Source organism: Eulemur rufifrons, chromosome 29 (genome assembly GCF_041146395.1).
Source record: "Eulemur rufifrons isolate Redbay chromosome 29, OSU_ERuf_1, whole genome shotgun sequence".
Taxonomy (NCBI): Eukaryota; Metazoa; Chordata; class Mammalia; order Primates; family Lemuridae; genus Eulemur; species Eulemur rufifrons.
The window spans coordinates 63471953-63483200 of record NC_091011.1 but is presented as its reverse complement, the minus strand read 5'-3'; positions in this window follow the sequence as shown (position 1 = coordinate 63483200).

Genomic DNA, 11248 nt, shown 5'->3' with positions numbered 1-11248 from the left:
TCCCTTGCCCAGAATTACAGAATTGCATTCTTATGAGAAAAAAACAAAACAAAACACTTCCACCCTTTCCAGCTCTAATTCACAAAGCCCAGGAGCTCTAACTAGTATGAGAAGTCGGGTACGATACAGATTCCTTACTACAGTAACTATGTCCCTCCACTCTCCTCCTCACCTCTTCTACCAATTATACCTCTTCTTTCCTCAGCTAGAAACAAAAGCCACAATGTGTATCAATTACTGCAAACATACTGGGGTGTGGGTGGGGCGGAGGTTAGGGAGAGAGGTGTGAACAATGGATAGCCCACACTACCCTTGTTTATATTCCAGCTAAGACAGCCAAAAATTCAACCCTAATGATTTTGCTAACTTAATTTTTTTCACTGAAAACTATCTCATGAGCAACTTTCCATATTAATATTAATCTACGACATTAGTTGTAATGACTACTTAGTATTTTTAGACATACCCTAATTATTCTTTATGATTAGATATTTAGGCTATTACTGATTTTTCAGCATTACGAACAGCTTGTGGCCTATGTCATTGCACATATTCTTTATCATTTCCTTGCAGTAAATTCCCAGAATGGAATTGCTAGGTCAAAGAAAAAGCGTATTTTAGAGATTTATGCTGTCTTTCACTTATGTCCAACAGGCACCTCAGTTTCAATTATCTAACATCTTACTATAAAACATGTATGTTTTCCCTTATATTTATAATTAGTGACACCTCCAAATAACCTATCATCTGTCATAAAAATTTTATAGCCATTCTCAACTCCTTTGTTTATCCCATTATCTAACTGGCCACTGTTTTAGTTAGATTCCCCTAGAAACAGACCCATAAACAAGCATTTGAGTACAAGGAGTTCATTTGAGAAATGATTCAAGGAAGCACCAGAAGGGGATGGAAAAGGGGTGGAAACTATTTCAGGTACATTAACCAGTAGATTATCACCTGGGCAATTGGGGCTCAGACTCACTGGAGACATTGGTCTGGGCGAGGATTTCTTGAGTAATGCCCCCAAGGCACAGGCAACCCAAACAAAATTGGACAAATTGGAGCACATCAAGCTAAAATGCTTCTGCACAGCAAAGGAAACAATCAATGAAGTGAATTAACAACCCACAGAATGGGAGAAAATATTTTCAAACTACCCATCTGACAAGAGATTAATATCTAGACTATATAAGGAGTTCCAACAACTCAATAGGAAAAAAATCTCATAATCTGATTTAAAAATGGGCAAAGGATCTGAATAGACATTTCTTAAAAGAAGACACACAAATGGCCAACAGGTATATGAAAAAGTGCTCAACATCACTAGTCATCAGAGAAATGCAAATCAAAACTACAATAAGGGCCGGGCGCGGTGGCTCACGCCTGTAATCCTAGCACTCTGGGAGGCCGAGGCGGGTGGATTGCTCAAGGTCAGGAGTTCGAGACCAGCCTGAGCGAGACCCCGTCTCTACTAAAAAATGGAAAGACATTATATGGACAACTAAAAATCTATATAGAAAAAATTAGCCGGGCATAGTGGCGCATGCCTGTAGTCCCAGCTACTCGGGAGGCTGAGGCAGTAGGATCGCTTAAGCCGAGGAGTCTGAGGTTGCTGTGAGCTAAGCTGACGCCACGGCACTCACTCTAGCCTGGGCAACAAAGTGAGACTCTGTCTCAACAAAAAAAAAAAAAAAAAAAAAAAAAAAAAAAAAAAAACTACAATAAGATATCATCTCACCCTAGTTAAAATGACTTTTATCATAAAGTCAGGTGATAATGAATGATGGTGGGATGTAGAGAAAGGAGAACACTTGTACACTGTTGGTGGGAATGTAATTTAGTACAACCACTATGGAGAACAATATGGAAGTTCCTCAAAAAACTAAAAATAGAACTACCATATGACCCAGCAATCCCACTGCTGGGTACATATCCAGAGGAGGGGAATTCAGTATACGGAAAACATGGCTACAAGCCTATGTTTACTGCCGTACTATTCACAATTGCCAAGATTTGGAATCAACCTAAGAGTCCATCAATGAATTAATGGATAAAGAAACCATAGTACATATACACAATGGAATATTATATGGCCACAAAAAGAATGAAATCCTACCATTTGTAACAACATGGATGGAACTGGAGAACATTGTGTTACATGAAATAAGCCAAGCACAAAAAGACAAATCTCTCATGTTCTCACTTATATGTGGGAACTAAATATTGAAAACAATTGATCTCATCCAGACAAAGAGTAGAATGATGGTTACCAGAGGCTGAGAAGGGTAGCCGGGAGTGGGGGATAAAGTAGGGATGGTTAATGGGTACAAAAATTTAATTAGTTGGAATGAACAATATTTGATATCACAACAAAGTGACTATAACAACAATGAGTTATGGTATACTTTAAAATAACTAAAAGAGTGGAATAGGAATGTTCCTAACACAAAGAAATGATAAATGCCTGATGGATACCCCAATTACTATGATTTGATTAATTCACATGGTATGATTGTATCAAAACATCACAGATCCCTTAGAAAGACACACAACTATTATATATGCATAATAATTAAAAATAAAAAAGTTTTAAAAAAGAAAACCTACCACATACCAGACACTTTATGTGAAGTATCCTTTAAAATCTCAAAACCTGGCAAAACAGGTATGATTAACCCTGTTTTACAGGAAAGGAAACAGAAGCTCAGAGAATTTAAATAGCATACCCAAGGTCATGCAGCCAATAAGTCGGCCCTGGCTCTGTCCACAATTCTATGCTGCATCTGTTCACACCAGACGCAGCACTAATTGGTGAGGAATAGAGTCCCTTGGCCCATTCTTTCCACTTCTTCACACTATTATAGGGGAAGACTTCCTCTCTGGCATTGCCCTGTCATGGTTATTTAACCAAGTTTCATTGAGGTTGAATTTCCCCTTCTATTATGAAAGAAATCAGCCCAAATGGTTTTCTGAGGCATTGCCATGCAGCCCACTCCCCTAGGTATTTCGTGTTTTTTTTACTGAGGGAATAACTAATTCATTCCCTAATCATCTCTTTTTTCCTGCAACATTTCATTTTCTTAAATGGTGCTTAAATAACAACAACAAAATTGTATCAAAATGCTAATCTAAGCAGTTGTGGTTGATTGAGTAGCTAGTAATGAGTTATATATAGTGTTAAGAGTATCTAACTATGTAAGTGAGCAAAGAATGATTTAGAGTCAAAAGCCACTAGCACTATCCTCCCAGAAGGGGGCAGTGTTCTCTCATTATATCACTCCATGGTGACATCTGAAAAAGGAGGGAACTCTAAAAAGGAAGTATGTATACTGGGGTAGGAATGGATGGGGGATTTGCCATTAATGCTTCAAAATGATTCTAAATACAAAGATATTATATCTCTGATGTGCTGTATTCAATAAGTCAATAATTACCAGGTGTTTGTTGAGCATCTACTGGTTGCAAAATATCACATGGAACACTAAAGGGAGCACAAAAAAGTTAGTAAATCTTCCTGATTTGAGAAAGCTCACCATTTAGTTGAGAAGAGCAGGCATCTATGCAAGCAGTAAAGAAGTATCAGTCAGTAGGCCAGCCTGGGCCCAGCCCTTCACCCCACCCCTTCCCACCTTCCTCCCCCAGCCAGCATTACAAATGACTCATTCCTTTGCCTACTTGAAGTCTGCACCCAAAAGTCACTTTCTCAATGAGGCCTGTCCTGACCACTCTAATTAAAATCGTAACACACCCATCTCTGCCCTGCACTCTTATTCTCCCTGTCCTGGCTTCACTTTTTTCCCATAGCACTCATTATTTTCTAACATACTGTATAATTACTTTGTTATATTATTTTATAATGTTTTCTGCCGCCACTGTGATCTAAGCTCCACAAGGGCTAAGATTTCTGTCTGTTTCATCATCTGATACATCTTCAGTGTCTAGAACAATGCCTTGTACATAATAGGCACCCAAAAATGTGTTCAATGAAGGATAGTGGGTAGAAAAGTGTTGCAGGAATCTGGAGGTGGAGAGATATTAATGGGCTTGGGGGGCTGGCCAAAGTCTTCATCAAGATGTAATTAAATAGGTCATTGAAAGGTAGGTAGGATTTTGACAGAGGGAGAAGAAAAACCAGAGAGAATGGTTTGTGAGGCATAGAGACATCTGGGCAAAGGACAGGGGCACAATAATTTACAGCATGGTAGAGGGGAAAGGGCTTTGGGGGAAAATCTGTGAGTTTGAATCCTCATTCTACAATGCCATTGCTTGTGCCCTTGGACAAATGTGCTGATCTCTCTAAATTATTTTCTTATCTGTAAAATGGAGATAATGATACTTACACTGAAGATTGTTAGGAAACAAATAATGCACCTGGTACATAGCAGGTCCTTAAAAAGGGAAATCATTATTACACTGCTATAATACACTGGACACTTATCAAGCAGGTTAGTTGAATTGGCTTTCAAAATACATTTTGAGTCACTTGACTTGAGTCACGGCAAGTGTTCTATAGTGAATCTTCCATAAGATAGGTTATGGTGATGGTCATGAAATGTGAGTCCTTAAGGAGCTCTAATGGTAAGTATGTGTACTGCATTTTACAGTTTATAGAATTCTGTCACAGACACACTAGCACTGGCCTATGTGGTGACCCTGACATCAATATTATTAGTATCATCATTTCTGATCATAAAGCAGGAAACTACTGCTTCAGTGGGACTAAGTTACTGGTCTAAGCTCACAAGTCTAAGTGATGAAGATAGAACTCATATCCAGGATTTCTGATTCTAAGTCCATTTCTTTTCATGAAATAATTCTCTGTCTCTAACCATTTTTATGGGATTTGAAGCAACACAATTATATTTTTGTTCTGTTCAATCAATTGAAAAACTCCCAATGCCTCTGAAACCAGTAGCTACCTTCTCTCTCTCTCTCTTTCTCAAAGGGACTGAGATAAGAGAACCTAGAGTATATCTCAGAAGGCCACTTTCTGCCAGCTTATGAAATATTCCCTCTCCATGGTCTTTGTCCTCACAGAATTTAAATCCCTTCAGGTGGAAATGGTACTTGAGGGAAAAAAAGTTGGAAATACTCTTTAGTTTATCTCATTCAATATATTTCGTTTAATGTTTCCAGTTAAGAAGGAATTCATCGTAGACATTAAGAAAATGCAGTGTGGTGGGGGGAGCTAACCCAAATACTTAGGATATGTGAATAAATACACATTGAGGTAGGAAGGTTGTTGCTATATCCAAGGATTAACAGAGCATGAAATAATGTAGGAGACAGTTGGGGTAGGGTATTAGAAAATCCATTAGGCGGAGAGGAACTGGACCTTAACATGACAGAGTATTAAGAGAGACATAAGGGCAGGTTTAAGAATAAGCTAGATGTAATGGGATGAGATAAAGATTGAATATGAGAGGTATAACTGCTATAGAAAAACAGCTATCCCTACTAATACTAAACAGGTTCTCTGATATACTATAACAAAGAACATACTCACCATCTGCCACAAATTGGGCATTTCTTTGATTCCTGTCCATGAGCCAAGTAGGAATTTCTCCATTTATTTATTAGAATCAAGAAGAGAGATGTTCAAAGAAGTAATCTCTGCCGTTCCTCCTTTCTGCATCTCTTAGAGAATTGCAAATTTTCCCTATGTCAACAGTGTTACACTTTATCATTTTTCTGACAAAATGACTTTTAGCATGGTAAGCTAAAACATGCTCCCTTCTGATTTTTTCTGGCAGCATGTGCAGCCAATTATTTTAAGTTCACCTTTTAAAAAGACAGTTACAACTCACCACGAGATGACAAAATTCTATCCCATGGTAGCAATTAATCAACACATAGTACCCACAGTATGTCTAGCACTGTACACAGTGCTGTGAAGAATATAAAAAATGTTGGTTTTTTTATTCAATTTTTATGGAAAATTTCAAACACACACAAAATATAAAAGATGGTATTAATGTAATGAACTCTCATATACCCATCGCCCAGTTTCAACAGTTATCAAATCATGGCCAATATTGCTTCAACTATATCACTACCCACTTCCCTTCTCTGGTTTCATTTTGAAGCAAATCCTAGTAATCATATTTCATCCATAGCTAGTTCATTATGTATCTCTAAAGGATAAGGATTTCTTTTGGACATAAGGATTTTTAAAATAGAACATAAAATTTAATTTCTTGATGTTATCAAATATCCAGTCACTGATCAAATTTCTAATTAAGGCTTGCTATTTTTAAAAATAACATTTAAAGAGTTCTTCATATATGTCAGGCATGATGCCAAACAATTTTATAAACATTATGCGATTTAATCTTCACAAAAACACTATGAAGAGAGAGAGTAATGTTATCATCCTACCTTTTATAGCTGAAGTAACTAAACCTCAGGGTTTTTAAAGAAATTTTCTCTGGGGACTGCCTTCAGAAGGTATAGAAAACCTGTGGTAATAGCAACCAGGGACACTTACAATAGATTCCTGATTTATATGTACAATAGGGTCAAGTTTAAAGGAAATTTATCTGTACCATAGCAGACAGAAAAAAAAAATCATTCTGGTAGACATAGATATGAGAAGCCATAATTCAAACTATTAAGATTTTCCATGCTCTGTAATGATCAAGAGTTCCAAAGGAAAGTAATTTCAAGCATTTGAGGAGGTGTGTTGCCAGAAATATCAAGGGTCCACAAATGATCTGCTTCTTTATTTTGTTTAGGTGGCTGCAGTATGTACTATAACCAATAGATGGCAGCAATAGTAAACGTCTCTGCTTCTATCCCTGCTTTTCCCAGTAATAACCTGGCCTTCGCTCGCAGTAGCTCAAACGTATTTCAAGAGATATCTCAGTTGTCCGGCACTCTAAAGGTGACTATGGGATCAGAAGAAATGAAAGAGCCTCTAGGATAGCGTTTCTCAAAGTATATCTCATAGACAATTCCCATCCCATTATCATCACTTGAAAGCCTTGTTAAAAAAAAAAATAATGGGTTTTGATGACTCGGTAGAAGAAAAAAATGTAAAATATCTCCATAATTTTTCATATTGATTGCATATTGAAATAATATTTTGTATATACCGGGTTAAATAAAATGTATCCTTACATTTAGGTTCACCTGTTTTATTTTACGTTCTTTTTTTTTTTTTTTTAATTTTGTTTGAAGCAGGGCTCACCTGTCACCTGGGTTAGAGTGCAGTGAGATCATCATACCTCACTGCAACCTGTAACCTCAAACTCAGGGGCTCAAGCAATCCTCTTGCCTCAACCTCTTGAGTAGCTGGGACTATAGGCCCGTACCACCATGCCCAGCTAATTTTTTCTATTTTTTGTAGAGATGGGGTCTCGTTCATGCTCAGGCTGGTCTTGAACTCCTGGCCTCAAGCGATCCTCCTGCCTCAGCCTCCCAAAGTGCTAGGATTACAAGCGTCAACCACCGTGGCTGGCCCCTCTTTTTACTTTTTAAAATGTGGCTACCAAAAAATGTAAAATTACATGAGGCTCATATCTATGCCTCCCATTATATTTCTATTGGACATCTCTACCCAATCAAAGGAGAGAAAGGGATCATAGTGATATTGAGTCCTGGATGAGGCCATGCCTATACTTAGCTCTATTCTTGGACTGCTCAGTTACATGAGCTAATACATTCTCTCTTTCTCTCTCTCTCTCTCTCTCTCTCTCTTTTTTTTTTTTCTTTGCTTAAGCCAGTTTTAGTTGGAATTTCTATCAACAGCAGCAGAAAGATTCCTAATCAGTACATATTGGGATCTGCGAACAAATTCCAGTCAAAAAGAGATAAAAACCATAATTCAAGGGATAGAAAACTGAGTGGTAAGGAAATATAGGCAAAAAGTGTCAGCATGACGTTTGGTGGTAAAAGACAGGTCAGGGTCAGGGTCTGCTCAAAGGAGAACCATTTCTGGTTTTGTTAGTTGGTTTGTTTTGGTTTGGGGAGAACTGGAATATCCTCATTGTCTAGTTTTGCCTGGCTTTGGGGTCAACAAGAACGAGTATTTCCTCATTACCATTTCAAGAGTGTTGCCTTAAACTCTGGGCTTTCCTTATATTAGAAGAGAGATTTTTTGAAGTAACCCAAGCAACAAGTGAATGCTTGAACTCTGTTAACAGAGGTGGAGAAAAGGGAAGAGATTGAGGAGACAGTAAGAATGCACAAATAAAGGGCTAGGGGTTGACTAGAGGTAGGGAGTAAAAAATAGAAAGACGAGAATGATCCTGACTTTCCCCAACTTGGGACACTTGGTGTGTGGTGATGCCTTTTGCCTACAGTGGAGTGTAGGAGAGAGAGTAGACATGATGGGGTCAGGGCTGTGGTTTTAGATATGCTAGTTCATTTCTGTGCTCTCCTAGGGCCACAGGAACTGGGGTGAGGATGCCCCCTAATGTTTTCTCCCTCTTTTTCCCTGCCCAGTGGGCCACCCCCAAGAAGCCCTTAGCCTCTGGAAGTCCCCAGACAGGAACCGGACGCAGTCTCCGTGATGCAGAAAATTGCTCCCCCCCCCCCCCCCCCCCCCGGGGCACATGCATCACGCTCTGCTTTGAATGCTCAGCTAGCTCTCCACCTAGGCAGCACCAGAGAGGGCTGCATGTTTGGCTCCCCAGCTAGTATCCAGCCAGGGCTCAAGAAGCCAGTCTCCCCATCTTGTGGGACCCCCCAGTCTTTGTGAGTGATTCTTGTAGAGACCCGCAGCACATTGCTCGGAGGTTGGGTGGGGAAGAAACTTCTGGTGGATGGAAGGATAAACTCACCACCAAAACTCTTGACTCCTGCTCTAGCACAAATCACGTCCCCTTCTCCAGGCCTCTTCTTATTTGAAGGTAAGTAGTGTAAGGGAGGTGGTCGATGGCAATAGGGCCATCTAAGCTGCTTCTGAATATGGCCTGGGGGAAGAATCACACCATATTTTTTAATGGCTTTCCTCAGAATTTTGGGTATCAGGGCTCTTTGGTTTTTTTGTTTGGGTTCCAATCACCAGTGGGCTAAAATGAATGAATGATGCAAACTTGGAGCTGGGGAAAGAGGATCCCAGGCAGAAGGACCAACAATGCAAAGACTCCAAGATGGGAAAGGTCTCAGCATGTTTGAAGATCAGAAAGGAGCCATAAATCCCAAGATCCTTAGCAGGATCTATAAAGACCTTAAAGAAATGGCACCTACTTCTCTTTTCCCTTTTCCAGCGATGCATTTCCCACTCTCAGACTTCTGGGCACCAGTTATCTATTGCTGCATAGGAGGCTGCCCCAAAACACAGTGGCTTACAGCAACAATGACTATTCCTCATGCTTCTGTGGTTGACTGTACTCAGCTGGTGGTTCATCTCATACAGCTGTGGTGTCACTCATACAGCTGCATTCATCTGGGAGCTCAGCTGGAGCTCAAATGTCCAAGATGGCTCCACTCATGTGTCTGCGGCTTGGTTGCTGACCCCTGAGGTGTCTCAGTGCTTTTGCACATGGCCTCTCTCTCCATGTGATCTTTCATCAGTCAATAGTCTAGCCCAAGCTTCTTTACATGACAGCTGGCTTCTACAAAGGTGATAACTAAATTTCCTAACCTTGGCAATTATACAAGATCACTTCCATTTCATTTTATTAATAAACCAAGTCACGTGGCCAGCCCAGAGTCAATGTAGGAAGGGAAAATAGACTCCACTTCTTGATGGGAAGAATGACAAAGAATTGTGGCCATCTTTAGTTGGCCGGACTCTGGCAAAATCAAACAATTTACATTTTTGTTTCCTGAATACCATGCCACTCCACTACATGTGCCTTTGGACATAGAATTACTTCTGTCTGGAATGCCCTTTTCCCTTTCCCTTCTGTTAAGCTTTATTAGTTACCTTATTAAATTAGTTTACATGTTTTTTGTTACCTCCACAGTGACCAGCTAGTGGATGCAGGCAATGACCTTGGGCTAAGCAACTCTCTTCAGTCTAGGGCAATTTCTGGAGAGGGCTGGCAATAGCTGGAAGAATAAGTATGTTAGTTTTGCAAGGGCATCTGGACAGTATAGCACAGCGTCCATTGCATTCTACTCTCCTCCCTTCCTTTTCTGCCTCTGTGTTGATAATCTGTTTTTAACAAGCCTTTGGGGGAACTGTTGGCTCACAGTTACCCTTGTTCCCATTCCTGCCTGAGTTTTCAAATATTTGCTATACCTTAACTCACCACTTTCATTTGTCACATACAGTCTCTAACCCATCCAGGTACCCCTCGTTGCATCTTCTTGAAACTTACCCTCTTCTCAGTCCCCTATTGCTCATCAATAGCCGAAAGTGTTGAGCTCTGGCTCTCTGTGAATACTAGCTTTTATTCCCTGACTTTCCCCTTCAAATGTCTGTCCAATTTAATGAACTTGCCTAAGCCCTCCTTTCTGATCAATGAACCTACATATGAAGAAATATTCTAGTTCATTAGTAAACACAAAAGGCAAATAAAACAATTATGACATTTATTTAATTGATAAGCTTATCAAAGATTTGAAAGTGATAAAGTTTTGAAAAAAAAATGGCACTACTCCATTTCATACACAATTGGTGTGATTAAATTGATAAGACCTTTCTGGAGAAGAGTTTGATTTCAACATGTTTGCCATCATGTAAATTACCCAGCAATTGAATTTCTAGTCATTTATACTAATAAGATATTTTCACACTTGTGAAAAGATTTATAAATAATGATGGCCGTTGCAATATAATAGGGAAATTGGGAAGATAAACTAAGTGTCTACCAATTAATAAGTAAATTATGGTGCAAAGAAACAATACTATGCAAACACTAAAATTAGGAATAAATTTATATTTATGTATATGGAAAGATGTCTAAGATATTGCTAAGTGAAAAAAAATCAAATTATAAGGCCAGGCTCCATGGCTCATGCCTGTAATCCTAGCACTCTGGGAGGTCAAGGCAGGAGGATTACTTGAGTTCAGAAGTTCGAGAACAGCCTGAGCAAGAGTGAGACCTCTGTCTCTACTAAAAAAAAATAGAAAAGTTAGCTGGGTAACTAAAAAAAATAGAAAAAATTAGCTGGGTGTGGTGGTACACACCTGTAGTTGCAGCTACCTGGGAGGCTGAAGCAGGCAGATAGCTTGAGCCCAGAAGTTTGAGGTTGCTGTGAGCTAGGCTGATGCCATGGCACTCTAGCCCAGGCAACAAAATGAGATTCTGTTTCAAAAAAAAAAAAAAATCAGATTATAGAACATAATGCATAC